This window comes from Hippoglossus stenolepis, chromosome 18 (genome assembly GCF_022539355.2).
Source record: "Hippoglossus stenolepis isolate QCI-W04-F060 chromosome 18, HSTE1.2, whole genome shotgun sequence".
Lineage (NCBI taxonomy): Eukaryota > Metazoa > Chordata > Actinopteri > Pleuronectiformes > Pleuronectidae > Hippoglossus > Hippoglossus stenolepis.
The window spans coordinates 3,916,204-3,933,721 of NC_061500.1; the positions used below are offsets into that span (position 1 = coordinate 3,916,204).

General features: G+C 44.1%; 1 protein-coding gene across 11 annotated transcripts in view; it reads left to right on the forward strand.

Moving 5' to 3' along the window:
* Positions 1-17,518, forward strand: part of vav2 (vav 2 guanine nucleotide exchange factor) — a 172,668-nt gene that overhangs the window by 21,514 nt on the left and 133,636 nt on the right. The gene's annotated exons all lie outside the window — the stretch shown is intronic.

The following is a 17,518-nucleotide window of genomic DNA, read 5'->3' on the forward strand; positions in this document are numbered from 1 at the left end:
ATGCCCGACCCATGATTCTCACATACTTACAAAACAAGTCTGATCAATGAGAGTTTGAACCATCCATTATATACCCAGTGCGACCCCAGTATAACATCCCCACAGACTGATGCACAGCCCTGGGTCCATTCATTTCCACTCAGAGGCCCCCCTTTATTTTATTATGAGCTATGAATTATGGAGCTCTCCCGGTGTGTGTCTCTCTCCGTGTGAGAGTGACTTCTCTGATTTGATTCTGGGAGCTGTTAGTCCCCTCTTGTCAGCCCCCGTCTTGCATTGCACAGCCCCCCCGCCCCCCCGCCCCTTGCCAGAGCCTCTAATGGATGCGGAGAGAAGACGAGCTTGCCTATTTAATGGCCGGGCTCCTAATGCAATGCTAAAATAATCCATAACAGGGAGGCAGGATGGAGGAGGGGGCGGGGGGTAGGTTTCCGGTTTGAGGGGTTGCAGAGGTCGACGTGCCGGACCAAGGGCTTCTGGGGAATCTGGGAGAGGGAACAACTCTCCCCCGGTGACCAAGGGGACAGTTGATCCCACCGGGAGGAAGTTGTGATGTAACTCCTCTGGGATGAGCGGTTATAGATTAGAGTGGAAATAATGTTGATGAATGTGGACTTGGAAGTTTCGTCCTCTGACAGGACGAGTTGCTTTCATCTCGAATGAGACGATGAAAGAACAGATTTGAACCTTGTTTGGTATTTTAAGATGAGGTAATGTAGACAAAATATAATTGGACTATTATCTTTTAAAGACCGAGGAAAAAGAGGAAAAGCTGAAATGACTATCATTTATCAACAGAAACTGAAATCGGATATTTTTGATAGTTAATCAATATAGTAATTTGTGGCTTTTTTTTTATGTTGATGGGACAAAACAAGACATTTAAACCTCTCAGGGCCTGATGGACGGTTATCCATTAAAATCTGAAATTAAATGGATCAGGCAACTCATCGATTAATGGTTAAAATAATTGGCGGATCAGTCAACAATGACGATGATCAAAAAGAAATGTATCGCATGTTGCTGGTGGGATGTCTCCCCCTCTTAAGATCAAAGCCTTAATTCTTTGACCTTATATTTCAGATGTTTATTGAATTCATTATTCGGTGCGATAAGTTCCGAGCCATATTTATTTACAACCGTTTGAAGTTGCAAATTGCTTCTATTACTTATTAACAGCTCAACTCGTGTTCTCTGCTCCTATCGTTCCCACTTTCTGACACGACCAGCTAAAGTTATGCAAGTTCATTGGTTCGCCGCAGACGGCCCTTTGTAATGTTCCTGTTGCCTGAGCGCAGAGGAAGTCAGCACAGAGCCTGTTTATTTATGGGGCAGGGAGGTCTTTCCCCTCTCTGTGTAACTCTCAGTCAACCAAAACAGACAGAGGAAGCTCCGTCAACGTTTTCATGCCTCGGCCTGTGGCACATTTTACAGGATTCATATGCGGCCTGTTAAAGTTTTGCGTTTTTTTTCTCCCCCGCTCTCTGGGAAACCCCCACCCCCCCTTCTGCAGCTGAGGTCATCAGCGCTGGCTGGGTTTTCATTCAGGTCCTCTGACGACTCCATCACTGGCTGCTCCAGATCTGGCCCTCGTGTCTTTCAGTGATAATGAACCTTTGCTCTGCGTTTGCCATTAAACATAATTACGGCCAAAAAAAAGCCTCACGTGATTCCTATTAAATAAAATCGCTAACATCTCCTGACTGGAACGGAAAAAATCCTGAAAGAGCTGCGAGGCGACTCCAGTCCTCGGTGATGAGATCAGAGGGTTCAGGCTGGCAGCTCATGTTTAAATTGAGGTTACCACATAGTCAGTCACGCCTAGAGAGGGACTGCTCCGGCTCCCGCAACCATCACCGTGACAACGACACCCCCTGTGTTTACAATTAGCATTCACTCTCCCGCTGATTAGCAGCATGGTGTGTAGTGGACCGCAGAAACCCTTTGGAAAAACAGAATATAAAAGACTGACAGGTTCTGGACCCAAAAGGTTGTGCAGGTGATTTATCTGCTTCCTCGGGATTCCCAATGATGTGTGCTTTACTGTATACCCCCAGAATGAAGCTGTGCATCAACTGGGCCTATAAAGCAAATCAGTCGGAAAACCGTTTGCCGTGCTTTAACTGTGCTGCTTTATTATGCAAACAAACACACACACACACACACACACACAGGTACATAAACACCCCTCATAGCAACACACACACACACACACAGTTCGTATGTGCACGTACACAAATGGAAAGAAATAACACTCTGCTAACACTCCTGGCTCTGAGCTGTAGCGAATGATATTTACATAGCAGTTTGGATAAGAGAGCGGTGCCATTAGAAAGATGGATTGTGGCAAAGAGGACGGGGATTTATCACAAAGCTTAAGCCCAGTGTGAGAAATGAGGGATGTCTCTTTTTTTTTTTTTTACTCCTCCACGCTCACATTTCCATTCACTCTCTCTGACTGCGTACCCACTCTTTCTGGGCGTGGCCTCCACCGCTCCGTCACGCCCGGGCTCCCGGCCCCTTACTTCCCCTCCAGCAGATGGAAAAGCTCTTCTTTTATCACAGTGCTCCACCACACCTCGGAGACTTCATCATCCTCATATCTCCCGGCTCACGAGGGGCCTCGCACACGCCCCGTGTTCTGCCAGGATCGCTGCATCTTGTGTGTGTGTGTGTGTGTGTGTGTGTGTGTGTGTGTGTGTGTGTGTGTGTGTGTGTGTGTGTGTGTGTGTGTGTGTGTGTGTGTGTGTGTGTGTGTGTGTGTGTGTGTGTGTGTGTGTGTGTGTGTGTGTGTGTGTGTGTGTGGGGGGGTTCCTGCACTTATATCTTTGTGAGGACCATTTAAAGCACAAGACCCTACAGAGTGAGGACATTTTTGGGCGGTCCTCACTTTTTCAAAGGGGGTTCAGACTTGGTGTAGAATTAGGCATTTAGTTTGGATGGTTAAGGTTGGAGTAAGGGGCTAGGGAATGCATTATGCCAATGAGTGTCCTCGCTAAGATAGAAGTACAAACGTGTGTGTGTGTGCATATGAGGTTATCACTCTGATGCTTATCTGGTCGTTTGCATTATCTGGGCACAGCGGCTGCATTGTGTTGGATTTGCTGATCGCTGGAAGTGAGATGTTACTGATGTTATTCCACATGGATGGATACATTGCAAAGGGAGGACGAGGAGGAGGAGGACGAGGAGGGAGGAGGAGGGAAAGGCCAAACCATTATCATGGATCAAAGATCAAAGATTGTGTATGTGATGATGGAGAAGCAGTTAAAGCAAACAGCCACATGAAAATCCATGGAGCAGTTTTCCCTTGCCTGAGGGGGGTGTGTGTGTGTGTGTGTGTGTGTGTGTGTGTGTGTGTGTGTGTGTGTGTGTGTGTGTGTGTGTGTGTGTGTGTGTGTGTGTGTGTGTGTGTGTGTGTGTGTGTGTGTGTGTGTGTGTGTGTGTGTGTGTGTGTGTGTGTGTGTGTGTTGTGATGCTTTAAATGCTGCTGCATCTGTTTGGGTTTTTTGTATTTCTTGTCAAAATCAGGTTTGCAAGACTGTTTGAAAAAGTAAAAATCTCTTGACTCATACCTATTATATATATTACATGTAACAATTCTTCATTATGAAGAAAACCTGGCAGATTTTCATCGGAAATGGTGGTGAAGACAAAATCTGAGGATCCTGTGTTACTGTCTTTTATTATTATTTATGTAGAAAGACCCCTAGTGGCCGAAGTTACGTATTTTACCTTTAAACTTTGCTTAAATCCATTCATTCAGTCACTATTTATTCGGTCTTCTCATGAACAGGAAAAAAACTACCTGTGCATTATCCCCGGCAGTTTAATAACGTTGACTCTCTGGTCTGAATTGGTTGCTGACGGTGATCCACCACCTTGTCAATATGTGCACTGATAACAGTGAGAGCAGCTCTAGGGTGAGATCTATTGTTATTGATCAGCTGAGTTGAACAGAGGCAGCTGCAGGACGAGCCACAGTGTGGAGGGAGTCCAGACTCTCTGGTGTATCTCGTGTCGTTTTTATTACCAGCTTGATAGCTACTATTCGTATTAACGATACTGCTGCTTTGAACACATTTTGAATAATATTGACATTAATGCTAACTTCATTAGGTAACTGAAGTGAAATTGATCGCAGGCTAATTTGAGCTGAAATGATCAGTTGCTCGATAGAAAGTGTTGCCTCCACCGAGGAGGTTGTGGTTATGTCTCTATATCATAGTTAACTGAATATTTATCAGCAGATAAATCAATATTGTAGTTTCATTAAAAAACACATACACACCAACGTTTGCCGTTTCTGCCTAAAAAAAAAAGAAAGATTTGTTGTTTTTTATTATTCAATACTATTGTAAATTGTGTATTTGTTGTAGTTACGACTGCTTCTCTCAAAACAAAGCCAGCTGATGACATAAGTTTGAGTTGTGACATGACACAAGTATGCACAAGTAGCTGCACTTGATTTTAGTGTCCATTTTATTTATACAGTCCAAGAATCTTCAAGAGCTTTAAATCTGTAATTTGTCTGCTCTCATCCTCGTCCCAGACCATCATCTATATTAATGTCCCCCTTTTTTGAAGAACACCCGTTCTGTCGTCTCATCCTTTCATTACACAAGAACCGCTGAGGTACACGGAGCTGTGTTGTTGTAGTCAAAACATTCGCGTCTCCATCACTCTCCCCCGACACCAATCTATTTTTTTGTGCAGCGAGGGGAAAGTTGCTGCACTGCCGCCACCTGAGGGACTGAGTTACCCTACATGTGATTGCTATTTTCATCCCTCTTCCCCCTCAGTGTTTCTCCAGACAAATCAGAAGTGGCTTTGACCAGGTGGGGGAACTGTGCTATTAAGGTGACTGAAGAGCCTCTCGGGAAAAGCTGTCTGGGCTGAATTGTACAAACTCCACTTGCCTCCAGAGCATCGTGGATCTAAAATTGGTTACGAGAGCGGTGATGGCGGGAGAAAGGATCGAGAGGATCACGCTAACAGCCCCGGAATATATTCAGTTTGTCATGGTATTTAAAAAAAAAAAGAAGAACGTAATATCAGAAGTAGAATATAACTCAAAAATCCATATTCTATCTTTAGCATGGCACACATCAACTTTCCCCCGATGATCTCATCTTACCCCGTGAATCATGATGCCCGAAAAAGTAAATAACGGCGACAGAGAGACACAGAGGATGTGAAGCACAAGCAGGCAAAGGCAACTACAACTAAGCACTGGTTGTTCACGAAGTGAGATGTATCTGTGTTCGACCAGCATGTTCTCCATCCCCGGCTGCACACCTTCTTCTTTGCATCTGACGCGCCGAAGCAGTCCAGCCCGGAGAGAGAGAGAGATGCGGAAGGGAAGTCACGGCAGTGCACACAGCAATTTAAATTTTAATTGCCTAGATTTATCTTCGCCGTACAGTGTGACGGGCTGATAACTAGGGCTGATAGCAGAGAGAGCCAGTTTGTTAAGGCTCGGCAACAGCCAGATATCTGGGCAGGAGCCACAGCAAAGAGCAGAATGGATTTACTGCAACATTTCTTAACCTCCGACAAACACCTACGTTCACAGTACAATGCACAGTTCAGCCAAGGCTTAAGTGCTGGATATACCCTGAAAACCTGGCAAATTGGCCAATTTCAGGTTGCCTATGACATGAAATCACCGACGCTCGGCAGCAGTGTGTTGCATCAACTTCCCCGCTCGCACAACAAACAGGAGTGTGGCAAGGTAATCTTCCCTGGAGTCGCTAGGTTGAAATTTTCAGTTTGCGAGGACATGGGGAGTCGCAGGGAATTAAATGAGAACCACAACTCTGGAATTACTTGAGCACGCTTCAGACTGAAGAGGCTCTTCTCTGGGAGCTCCACAGTTCCTAAAGTAAGAACGTATGCAGCCTTAAACATTTGTAAAATAAGAAAATGCCAAGCTCACGGAAAAAAAACCTGAATCAGAATTATGATAATTTTATACATTTATAAAAGCTCTGTCTTTTATTTGACAAGATGGCAAAGGCAAGAGCTGTAAAGAGCAGAAATCACATTAATATCTTTTAGCTCTAGGATTAAAGGAATCACTGAAGCAGGTTAACATCTCTGATCCTGAGCCTGCTGTACGGAAACCACATGAAAGGCAGTAATGGAAGTGATGGTTTTATACAAATGGAACTTTTCTTCCGGTTCATTCTCAGGTTGTTGTTTTCAGCCCGGAGCCACTCGAGCTTTGACCTTCAGTTTGATCCCTTCTCTATCTGGGAGGTTAATGTCCAAACCGGCTGCTTCATTTCTACATCCTCTCAAAAATGAAGTCTGATTAAACATTTAAACTTTAAGAGTTTTTGAAAGTTCTCCAAGTGCACGTTGGCGCCGCTGTCCCGAAGCCCTGAGAGATGGTTAATATGCTCATGCAGATCCAGCTCATAGTTAAGAGCTTGAGAACAGGGGGGGGGGGGTCTGCATTACACAGCACACATTTTCATCATTTACACCCCCGGCCATTATTTTTCCTCCATTGCCCCTCTCTCTCTCTCCATCTCATCCATCCATCCCTCCTTGTCCTCCTCTTCGCCCCCTTTCTGCAGATCCATGCTTCACTTCTCTTTCCACTTCTCTCTCCACGATGTCACTTCTCCAGTCGCGTTTTTTCACAAGTCGGCATTAAAATAAAGATGCTTGACCTCCATCCGTGCCTTGTTTTATTGTTAAATCCTCTTACTTTCCATCTGTTAATGCTCTATTCCCAACGGCCATTTCAGCCAAACCTGCGTCAACAAACGCAATGAAAGTGTAATTGAATAATTTTATTATGGGACACAGCGGCACAATGTGTAATTTCCTCAGTAAACACTGTGCCACCATGCTGTTTTGTAATATGCCGGCGCTCAATAGGCACCGTGCCCTGGAGTTGCATCTCAAATTGCACAATATGAAACAACAACCCAAGTGGGCGGCGGTGAGGAATATGAACAATTACATCTTTTGTTTTCATCATATTTCCCCTGATTTGCTTCCCCTCCCGCCAACATCCCGTCAATTAAAGCCATGCAAACCCCACAATGATATGCTTTTAACTGTCTGTGAGGAAGCGTAATGAACCTTTGCACTAAGACATTGGAAGAAAATGAATTTTAATGCATCAGTTATATATATATATATATATATATATATTTGAGGAAATGGCAGGTGGAGGGAAGGAAGCGGCGAGGAGAGGAGGGTCCGCTTAGACGACAGCTGCACGAGCTCGCCCGGTGATTGAGCGTTCATCAGGTAGTGATTCACGTCTGAGCGCCGCGTCTCCCGTGAGTGATGGTGTTTGGATGATAGCGCAACACCGAGCGGAATAACGAGCGCGGCAGAAAACTGGTTATCGGACTGTCACTGGATGGATAGACCTCATTTGTAATTAGCATCAGGATGAATGTCGGCTTCAAGTGCAAGGTGTTATATGAAGTATTCATGTGTCATGTCCTCGCTTGTTTGACGGTTGGAGTTTTATACGCAGTGAAATGCTGGGATCAACTTTATGGCTCCGGCATAAATCCATAGAAAACATTAAGCCTGAGTCATGAAAAGAAGTTACCCTGGATGTATATTTTTTATGGCGCACATCAGCAGCAGAAAGTCCCTCGATCGCTGCAGGAGTGCGATCATCAAAATTTGTTGCCTTGATCCAAACATTATCGTCCTGCTGCTCCCCCTCGACACACACACACACACACACACACGCACACGCGCACACACACACACACTTTATGAGAGTTTTGTGTGTGAGTGGAGGAACGTACAGTAGAGGGCTCAGTGTCTGACTCCCTGCCGCGTGATGGATGGACGGACAGTAGAATATGTCTAATTATCATTAGCCTCCCGGAGAGAAAAGCCTGCTGTAATGGGCACTTATTACTTTTATGCCTTTATCAGCAGAGAGCTGTGCTCCTGCTGTTTCTGCTAAGCTGATGTGGCGATGACTGTTTGTCTTTCACACAAGTCCAGATACAAGCTCTGCTCAAATTATGACTCCTTCCTGTCAGTCTACTCATCGAAAGCCGTTTGCAGACATTAACTCCGGAGAAGGTCCGCACAGTTGGGTCCTTGCTTTCAGGTACAGGAGGCCGGACAAAACCCACATTGAGATCATATTGTTTACAGCACATCTACATCTTCTACACATACAATACGTCTGTTGTTCTGGGTCCGTTACGTGTAAGAGATCTCATCACTCACTCGCTATGAATCCTCCGGAGAGAAACCGGGGAGAACGTGCAGAGCCTCTGACTCGGTGATTTACTTTATTACAAACAGCCTCTCCGGATAATTTCGGGACATTATCCTGCATATGTGCATGTCAGAAAGCAGATGTCATCTCCTTTATCGCAAATATCTGCTTTTAACATACACCCTCCTGCATTGTTGACACAACACCAGCTTCAAATTACAGCATGAACCAAAATTTAAATATCCGTGTAACACACATTAAAACATGTTTATCACCGACCTGAGGCCTGACCCATAAAAGTCAGCTTGGATTAAAGTCTACAGGATGCACGTGTCGTGTGTCACGTGTCCTGTGTGGGTATTTTTTTTTAACAGTTTTATTCTTTGTCACCGTTTTGTAATTTGCTGAACCACTTTGCTGGATTTTCCACCTGAAGCCCGTCATTCAAATGTGAAGCACTCCGTCCTGCTGCCTGTGCAGGAACGATGATGGAATTCTTGTATCATGACGTTACCTCAGTGATGTTGGAAAACGTGGTTCAAAGGTTTTAGCTGCAGGTGACGGTGCAAACAGGATGAGCTGAAATGAATCTACAACTGTGCGGTTTGTCAGAATTGGACGTATTGCGAAGCCGTCAGAGTTATATGCACGTGGTAGATTCTTTTATACATAACTCCCTTTGTGCAGTGTGGTGCATGCGGTCCTCTTTTTAGGTAGACACGTAGGCTACATCTGGCCCGTGGCTGGTCTGTGTTATTCCAAAGCGTATCAAAGTGAGGAGAGACAAAAGATCTTCCTCTGGATGCGGCACCCACCTGCTGCTGTTTAGCACACAGATTTTTTTTTTCTTCTCCAGGTTTTGTTCTCGCTCCCTTTGTCAGTGTTCATTCCAAGGTACTGTACTGCTACATGGGAAAATACATGCAACAGAGTAAGGTATTCTTAGTTAGTAGGTATCTACTGATGCAGCCTGTCTTTTAGATGTGTACATGCAACACTTATCACTTTCCCTGTCCCTGATTTACTTTTAAAAGTCTGACGGATATTTTTTGGGGCCAGAACTGCAAATGTCCAATATCCATCCATCCACACACCCACCTGCTTATCCTCTGAGGGTCGCAGTGGGGGAAGAGAATATGCAAAATCCAGAGAGGCTGGATTCGAACCACCAACATTTGACGTATCAGCCAATAAAGATGAAATAAGTACAAATACAAAACTGTCAGTGAGTCCTAAGATGTTGTTATGAATCTCTTTTGTCAAAGAAATGTAATTGAGCCTTGATATTTTACAGTTCAACCATAAACGTAGTTATAGATAACTATTAATGTAAAGAAAAGACAAATACAACTAGTTATATACGATTATTTAGTTTTCGTATTTGTGCAAATCAGCAAACATAGACGCAGATACTAATATGTATGTGTGAACGGGTCATATCACCGAAACTATAAATGTTCAAACTTTAGTTGTGGAATTCATTGCAGCCGGATTTATCAGCCAACCGATATATTGGTCAGGCTCTATTATAATCGTGACCTGATAATATGCTGATTCAAATGTCATAGTTTGCACTTCAGCCCTGGATTGTAGAGGTGATCTTTTTTACAGTATTCTACCTCAGGTTTCGCTCCATTAAGTATCACAGCGAGAGCCATAAACCAGGCCCTGCCAGCTCAGCTCACCTGAGTGTACATGTGCCTGCTACATCGACCATTCTATGGAGTCATTAAAAGAGCGGCGTCGCCTCGAGGGCTGTGTCTGCGCTGTGTGACCAGAGGGGATACAAGTTTGTCTAAGTGTGTGTAACTATATTGAGATCGTATCTCACTCGCGTGTGTGTGTTTTCTCTTACTCGGCACGAACACGTCTCTGATAAAGCCTAATGGGACTGTTTGTCTCTCGGGTCATCTGAGTCACATCAGCATGGACACACACACACACATGTGCATGGGCGTGTGCACAAAACGGAGACAAAACACAGACACACACATTGAACCGAGTGCAGACTCGCACACATTCAAAGCAGTGATTCCAGATAATAAAGAGTATTTGGGCAAACTGCCCAGGAAAATAATCAGCGGTACAAGTGAAATGTTAGTTTGATTAAACCAAGATACTGTAAAGCACAGAGCCAGAACTAAAATGTTCCTTTTAACTAAATTAAAAAAAGTAAGTGCAGAGTATGTTCACCACTCGGCAACAGCAGCTGTGTTGTTACCTGCTTGTTTAACCTTGTCTCCAGAAAGATTTCAGTAATTTGCAACAAATTTGCTGCAGAAAATGCTTAATTGAAAACATAATGTGGCCGCTGGCATAACATCAACATTAATGTTTTTAAATACTTAATGTATCTGCCAACTGTTCACTGCTAAAATAAAATATTCATACGTACCTGCGGTATTTGCATTATAGTCTTATACACTCAAGGCAGCGTGTTAAAGCTCTGATTTAATACACAGGACTTTGGTTAAGGTTTGGGGAACATTGCTCTCCTGGTAAATATTGAAAAAGTAGCTTTAAGCATCAAATGGGAAAGAATTACTTTTTCAATTTTAACCAAAACCCTCCTCCCCTCAAACACAACTAAACTTCAACAGCTAAAGCCAAGGGAAACACAGTTACTGTGCGAGCTTACACAGATTTCAATAGTGATGCAATCTGCCACAGAAATTCCAGGGATTTTTTCTTTGTGCAGCTGTGTTTACAGTCGAGAGTTAAGCAGATAAGACGATGTCGGAATGGAGAGATTCCCGTGACTTCAGCGTTTTTGATCCTGAAGAGTCCGAAGCTAAGAGGACGAGAGTAGTGATGATCGAGAAGCTTCATCTGAATGAAGTGTGTGTCTTGATCTGTGTTTCAGAATTTGTGGTATAGGCAATTTTTTATATTTCAAGCAACATCAATTATGCAAAAAATGAACAAGATGAGCTTTTGAAAGTTTTGTGTTTGGAGTTGAACGTATGATGGTGGCGCTTCGTGAAATTGGACTATTTTTTGCTTTTGCCGCCGTCTCACTATACAAAAAATATTCATTAACTAGAGATTTGTGTTCGCTGATATGAACCGATATGAAATGTTTTATTATACAGAATAAACAAAGCAGAAAAAAATATGCATTTATGTTTAAATTCGACTTAAAAAAAGGTATTTTTTCAATTCAAGTTCTATACATTTGATTGTATTTGTGTTTTCTTTTTATTTAAAGTTATTTGTAATACATTTTATGCATAAACTGTAAAATATCAATTACATTTCTCTGTCATGTTTTATAACGACATCTTAGAAATCATATATTGTTGGATTTATCAGTGCATCAGCCCTGAAAATCCTTATGGGTCTGACTGTAATATTACCACAGAGATCTAAACGTGTGTCCCTGGTTGGAATGGACGGACATCAGATGGGGTTTGTGTGATTGGACAAACAAAGTTTCAACAACACCTCACATGTTTTGGACGGCTGTCAACCAGGAAGACAACCTGCTCCGTCCACTCCACTTTTTAAGGACACCCCTTGGGTCTTGAAGAAGTTCTCCACGTCTCACATGCAACACTTCTTGTTAGAACCTGTGAATCTGACCTGGGGAAAAAAATCTTTTATCATGCGTGTTGCGTACTCTGTCAGGTTCGCTCTCCTCCTCCGCGCCCCCGTGTCAGGATAATAATAAAAATGACTGTCGACTTGTCCGGCTCGCAGATATTAGCCGCGCCATGTTTGATGTTGTGTGTCTGCGCTCATCAAATATTCCATTACTCTGCCAGCTCCCCTGCATGTAATAGAGTCGACCAGAGCCATGTCCAAATAGTATTAGGCTCTCAACACACCCACTCGCTCGAATCAGTATCCAAATAATTACCTCTCCCCGCATCTGCTCGCCGAGGCCGGCAGCTCCAGCCCGGGATCGGTCCTGTGACGCCCGGTGTGTGTACACAGCGCTGATGGAAATGACTGCTCCACCGTGGTTTATTCAGACCAGCATCATCTGTCAGAGCTTGAGTAGAAGTGTTTTTCATCAGCGTTTTTCATTGCTATGGTTAATGTACCGACACTGTGCTGCTGTATTTGTTTCACGGGAACCCAGAGGTGTATTTATTCTGTGTGTGTGTGTGTCTTTCTGTGTGTGTGTGTGTCTGTGTGTGGAGGCTTACGCACATGTCAATGTGATGTTTTATTGATCTTCACAGAGAAATCCTCAGGCAGCACCACTCAAGGGGTCAGAGGTCGGGGTCGTCTCTAGCTAGGCTCATTATCTTCGTCTCTTGGATGAAGTGCTAACTATCAGGTTTTTCATTTTGTCCTTTGAATCATTTTAATTCTTCTCTTTTTGGCTGAACCACTGTGCACAGATCCACCAAACATTTCAAATCAAACAGCCCAAAATAAATAACTCTTTCTCGCTCATATTTCATATCACACTCTGATTTCTCCTCTGCAACCCTGATGCTTTATTGTTGATTTCTCTTTTAATTTGCACTGAGAGTTGTTGTTCTACTCACAAGCAGGGTGATAGAAGAATATCAACCGACAGGTGAACATACAGGGCTGGGCAAAACATTAACGGATCATTTTATGGTTTAACACCCATTGCGACGGCCCACTGGGATTTGTCCTGGTGGTCAGATTACGGAGACAGTTCTACGACGTCTAGATCAACTGTTTGATTTACTACGTCTTCATCATATCACTGCGATTCAGGGTTTCAAGTTTAATTAAGGACTTTTACTGTTGCTTATTGCGTTGGACAGTAGCCTGGTTGATAACGGGAGCTGTGTTGCAATTCCATCTTTGCAACAGCAGCATCAACAGTAATACAACTTTGAAAACATTGAGCGGTAAGTTGAAAAGTTTTCTTGGGGAGTAAAGTTGTATTCTGAGGTGTGTGTGTGTGTCTGTTTAAGCCGATCTGCTTCTTTAAGGTGTTTTCCTCACAAATAATACAACTTGAATCTGGATCTTATCTCCTCTATTCCGCCCTGCTGCTTAGCTCTAGGTTTATTTTGGCTTCCTGCCTCCTTCAGCTGGTTTTCTCCTCCTCTACACTGATGTCTGGTGTCCTGGTGTGGGAGTCGATGACGTCATGTCGCAGGCGTGTTCGATTAGTTTGAGAGGGGAGTTCACTCGGCTCCGTTTGTCCCCCAGAGACAAACCCACGGACTTGTCTTGTCTCCTCCACTTCCCCCCCGTCCTGCTGCCCTTCTGACTCAGATGACAGTAAAGCGCCGACACGCTTTAGCAGCTTTCAAAAGTGAAAACATGAGGAAATTCCCACATGGGTGTTAGTGTGGATACCTTGATAAGGAAATCTTCAGAGAAGCCAGTAATTTCAAAGCCGTTAGTAAACTACCTGGAGGACGCTCGTCATGATGGCTGATCCTGTGATTAATTATTGTCCTTGAGGACGTCTTGTTTGTGATATGATTTACCAAACACTGTGCATTAGCCAAACTCGCGGAGGGGCTCGCGTGTTAATTAATTACAGATGGACTGATTGCAGTTGAGTTGATTGCTTCACCTTGCTCCCAGCTTATATAGGAAAAGCGTTTATCAGCGCCGCGTGGGGCCGTGAGGTCTTTATGGCAACGCCGTTTACTGCTGGCAATTTCTCTTGGCCTGCAGGGAATGTTTGTCTTATAGAGATGTATCTAGTGCCTGGGTTGTTTCTCCATCTCTGTCTCCCTTTTTTATTTCATTTCAGAAACCATCTCTGATTTATACCTGCACTTCTCGCCCTTGTAAATCCCCCCCCCCCACCCCCAGACAGGCTCAGGAGATAAATGCCTACAGGGGAAGTGTGGATACGCTGATCGGTAGACGTTTGGGCAAAGTTGATGCTTCCCAGTGGGTTTTTTGGGGGGATTCTCGCAGCGTCATCTTTGGATGTTGATAAACCTGACCAGTAAACTCCTGAGAATAATCATCTTTACAAATGATAAGGCTCTGATCTCTCCTCTAAAATAACCCCCCCCCATCCCGGTTTTCTTTTGGGTCGTCACACTCTCTCCGCCACCACTTTCATCTGAAGCTCTCCACTCTGTTATTTAGCAGCTTAGAGGATACCCCTCCCTCCAACCCACTCTCCTTTTTCTTTTTCTTTTTTTTTTCGCCATCTGCTTTGAAATTAATGGGCATGTTGGAAAGTAGGCTAAATCCAGAGTGACAGCTTTTTCTCCCTCCTATTTTTAAAAGAAGTGCTGCGGGCGGCGTCCAACTGCGTGGGAGATGTAGAAAAGGAGAGCTGGTTTGTCAAGCTGCTTCTGCCTCTTAGATTTCCTCACCTCTGCCCTCCGGGATGCTCCTGAAACCGTAGCTCATAGCATCACTTAGCTGTCGATGATTGGCCGTGTTGCTCTTTCAGTTGTTGCCTATTCTCACGGTCGTCACGTGAGAACAAACGGCTCCGTCAACCGACGCTCAGTCCCTCCAGGATCTTGATCCTTGATAGTGAGGTTTTTTTTTTGTGATATTTGACGATTCAACATAAATAAATGGTGCTGAAATGTAAACACGTCATCTTAATAGACAGTCATGACATGCTGTGGGTTCCAGAGATTAAATGTTTTGAATTTATGGGCCTGTGCCTCTATAGTTCATGTAGTTAGCTGGCCAGCTCTTTTTCTTGAGCCTCGACTTTATTGCTCCAAGCATTTTTAGAAAATCCCAACAACCATTTGGTTAATGGTTAGATTTAGATATGTTTTCATTGACGTTTGCTTTTTTCGTTTGTTAGTTAGCAGGTGAAGGAACCCATAACATTTTGGAGTGGATCCTGATAAACATGGCGAGGTAGAGCGTTAGCTTTTGTGGAGGTGCTCTCCGAGACCCCGTCTGGTTTGAGAGGTGGCTCCGTTTGGTAACTTAATCCAAGCTAGAACCAAGCGGCACAAAACGACATATGAATATAAAACAGTTTGTATATACCATCCAGACTGGACAAATCAAACCGACCTCTCAGCAGCAGCAGCCCCATTGGCTCTCGATGCTCCCACTGGTCGCTTCCCTCTCCGTCATCATATCTACGTTCTCCTGATTGACCAGTTCGATTTTCTGGAGAGTCTGACTGGGAGCGGGGCCAGACCCATCATCACGAGCTGGCTACCTCCACCCTGTAGTTATCTGGAGGTCTGTTTGTGGTGATTGAGGTCTTGTTTTTACTGGACTACTGGCTCAGCAGTGTGATTAGGACTTGGATGCGTTTTTAGACAGAAAACTGTGATTATTGCTGAATCTGTCATTTTTCCTGTTTGATAATTTACTGGAACAATTATGGGGAATGTGTGTCTTGTTTTTACTCATGTTTATGAAGACATATTTTACTTGCACAGATACTCATGCAATAAAAGAAATGTGTGAGAAATATCCCTCCGTTGTCTCTTAGTGAACACGGAGCAAAATGACTTGGCTGGAAAAAAAACATATTCCTGATATATCTTTAGAGCGTACGTTAAATGTGTTATAGTTTTTCACATGAAGCCGTCTCTGGGGATAAAGTCCTGGAGCTATCTGTTGAATGTCTTAAGACATGACATATGTTCTCAGTGTCATCATTGAGGTATAAAAAGAAGGAGAACCCTGTGTTTTTTATGGGTTCCTTTACACTGCTGCCATGTTGTGGTTTCCAGACATTGTATGTACGTGGGCTAAAACCTCCTATTACGGAACAGGAAGAGTGTTGCAATCTGAAAGGCATAAGCAGCTACATATGTGCACACACGTACACACACAGACACACACAGACACTTGCACACGGTCTACACATACTCTTTCCATGCTTGAGGCTCAGGGCTCTGATCTATCCGAAGGTTTCCTCCTGTGGCCCGTGTGCCAGACTGTCTGGAGAGCCGTGGAGGGGCTGGCGTTGCTTCGTCTGCGGGGTGAAAAAAAAGGCAATAACATTTGCTTTCTGTGGCACAGTTGCCCTCCTCCTCCTCCTCCTCCTCGCCTCTCCTCCCCTCTCCTCTCGAGAAGGATTACCAGCAGAAACCGGACGTTTGATCCCGCCTTGCTCTCCGCCTTGCTCTCCGCCTTGCTCTCCGCCGCCGCTACATCCATCTGACAAGGCTCTTTGTATCTCTTTCTCGTCCAGACTTCTGTGTTATTTCTCGCTGTGTCTGAAAAGATAAGATTTAAGCCTTTTTCTTTTGCTCTTTGATCTGCTCAGACTCCTACCTTATAGGAGCAGCCCGGACAGCTGGGTCACATTTATGCGAGGAGTTAATTCAATTTCATCGGGAACGGTGCGGAGGAGATCACAGCGACAGGTGTGGGTGACACGTGAGACGATGGCGAAGGAGCGACGTAAATGGATAATTAACTGTCACGAAGATGAGAGGTTTTCATGACCAATACTCCCTCGCCATCTTTGCACGAAGCTCAGAAATAAACAAAAACATACTCGCTAACCCTCCCTTGCCACCTCAGCTTAAGCTTTCGCTCTCTTTTTCTCTCCATGCTGACAATGCCTTTATCTCAACGGTGATTAATTGCGAGGGACGGTGCCAACAAGCTTTCCGATGTAATTTGCAGGACAAGTATAAGCAGAAAGTGTGCCCCCAATACATAATGTTGTTGATTGCGGCTACACTGGCGGTGACAAGGGCCCAAAAAAAAATAGTTGTGACAATGTGATGCAATGTGACAGAGGACAGTATTTACTGACCTTAAGCTGTCAGGATAAAGTGTAAACATAGTGGCTTCATTTAGGCCAAGGCTCGTGACGCGTTTGAGTCAAGATGAGCCACTCGAATGAAGAATTGATGCCCTCTCAACGCGGCCCTAGCTCCTGGGTCACAGGCGGCTCTGGAGAAAGTTTCACTCCTTCCAACTGACGGAGGTCACGTCACCCGTTAACCTGTGTCATGTCAGGATAATGAGCTCACAGATGCTGTTAATTGGCGCCTTGGGTTGCACAAAAAACATACTATAAGTTTTTCACACACATGTACATTTAAATAATCATATTTAGGTTGTTAATCTTCAGAAAACACATCACTTTCCTTGTACTGCACAATGCTGCAGCTCCTCTTTTCAGCCTCTGTCTGAAACACTTGGTTTTAGCTCCTAGTCTCTGAAGAATCAGCCGGACTGTCGACCAGCAGCTTCAGGTCTGGTTCGGTCACATGTGCTTGGTTGTCTACTTGACTTTTTTACACTGTACGTGCCGGTAATCAGGTAAAACATCAGCTGTGGGTCACGTTTGGGTAGAAAACTGCAGCCTCGGACGACCGCTGATCCACTTGATGGATCTAGGAATATATTTATTTTACTTTCCTAATCTATGTTTTATGAAAAATAACAAATATT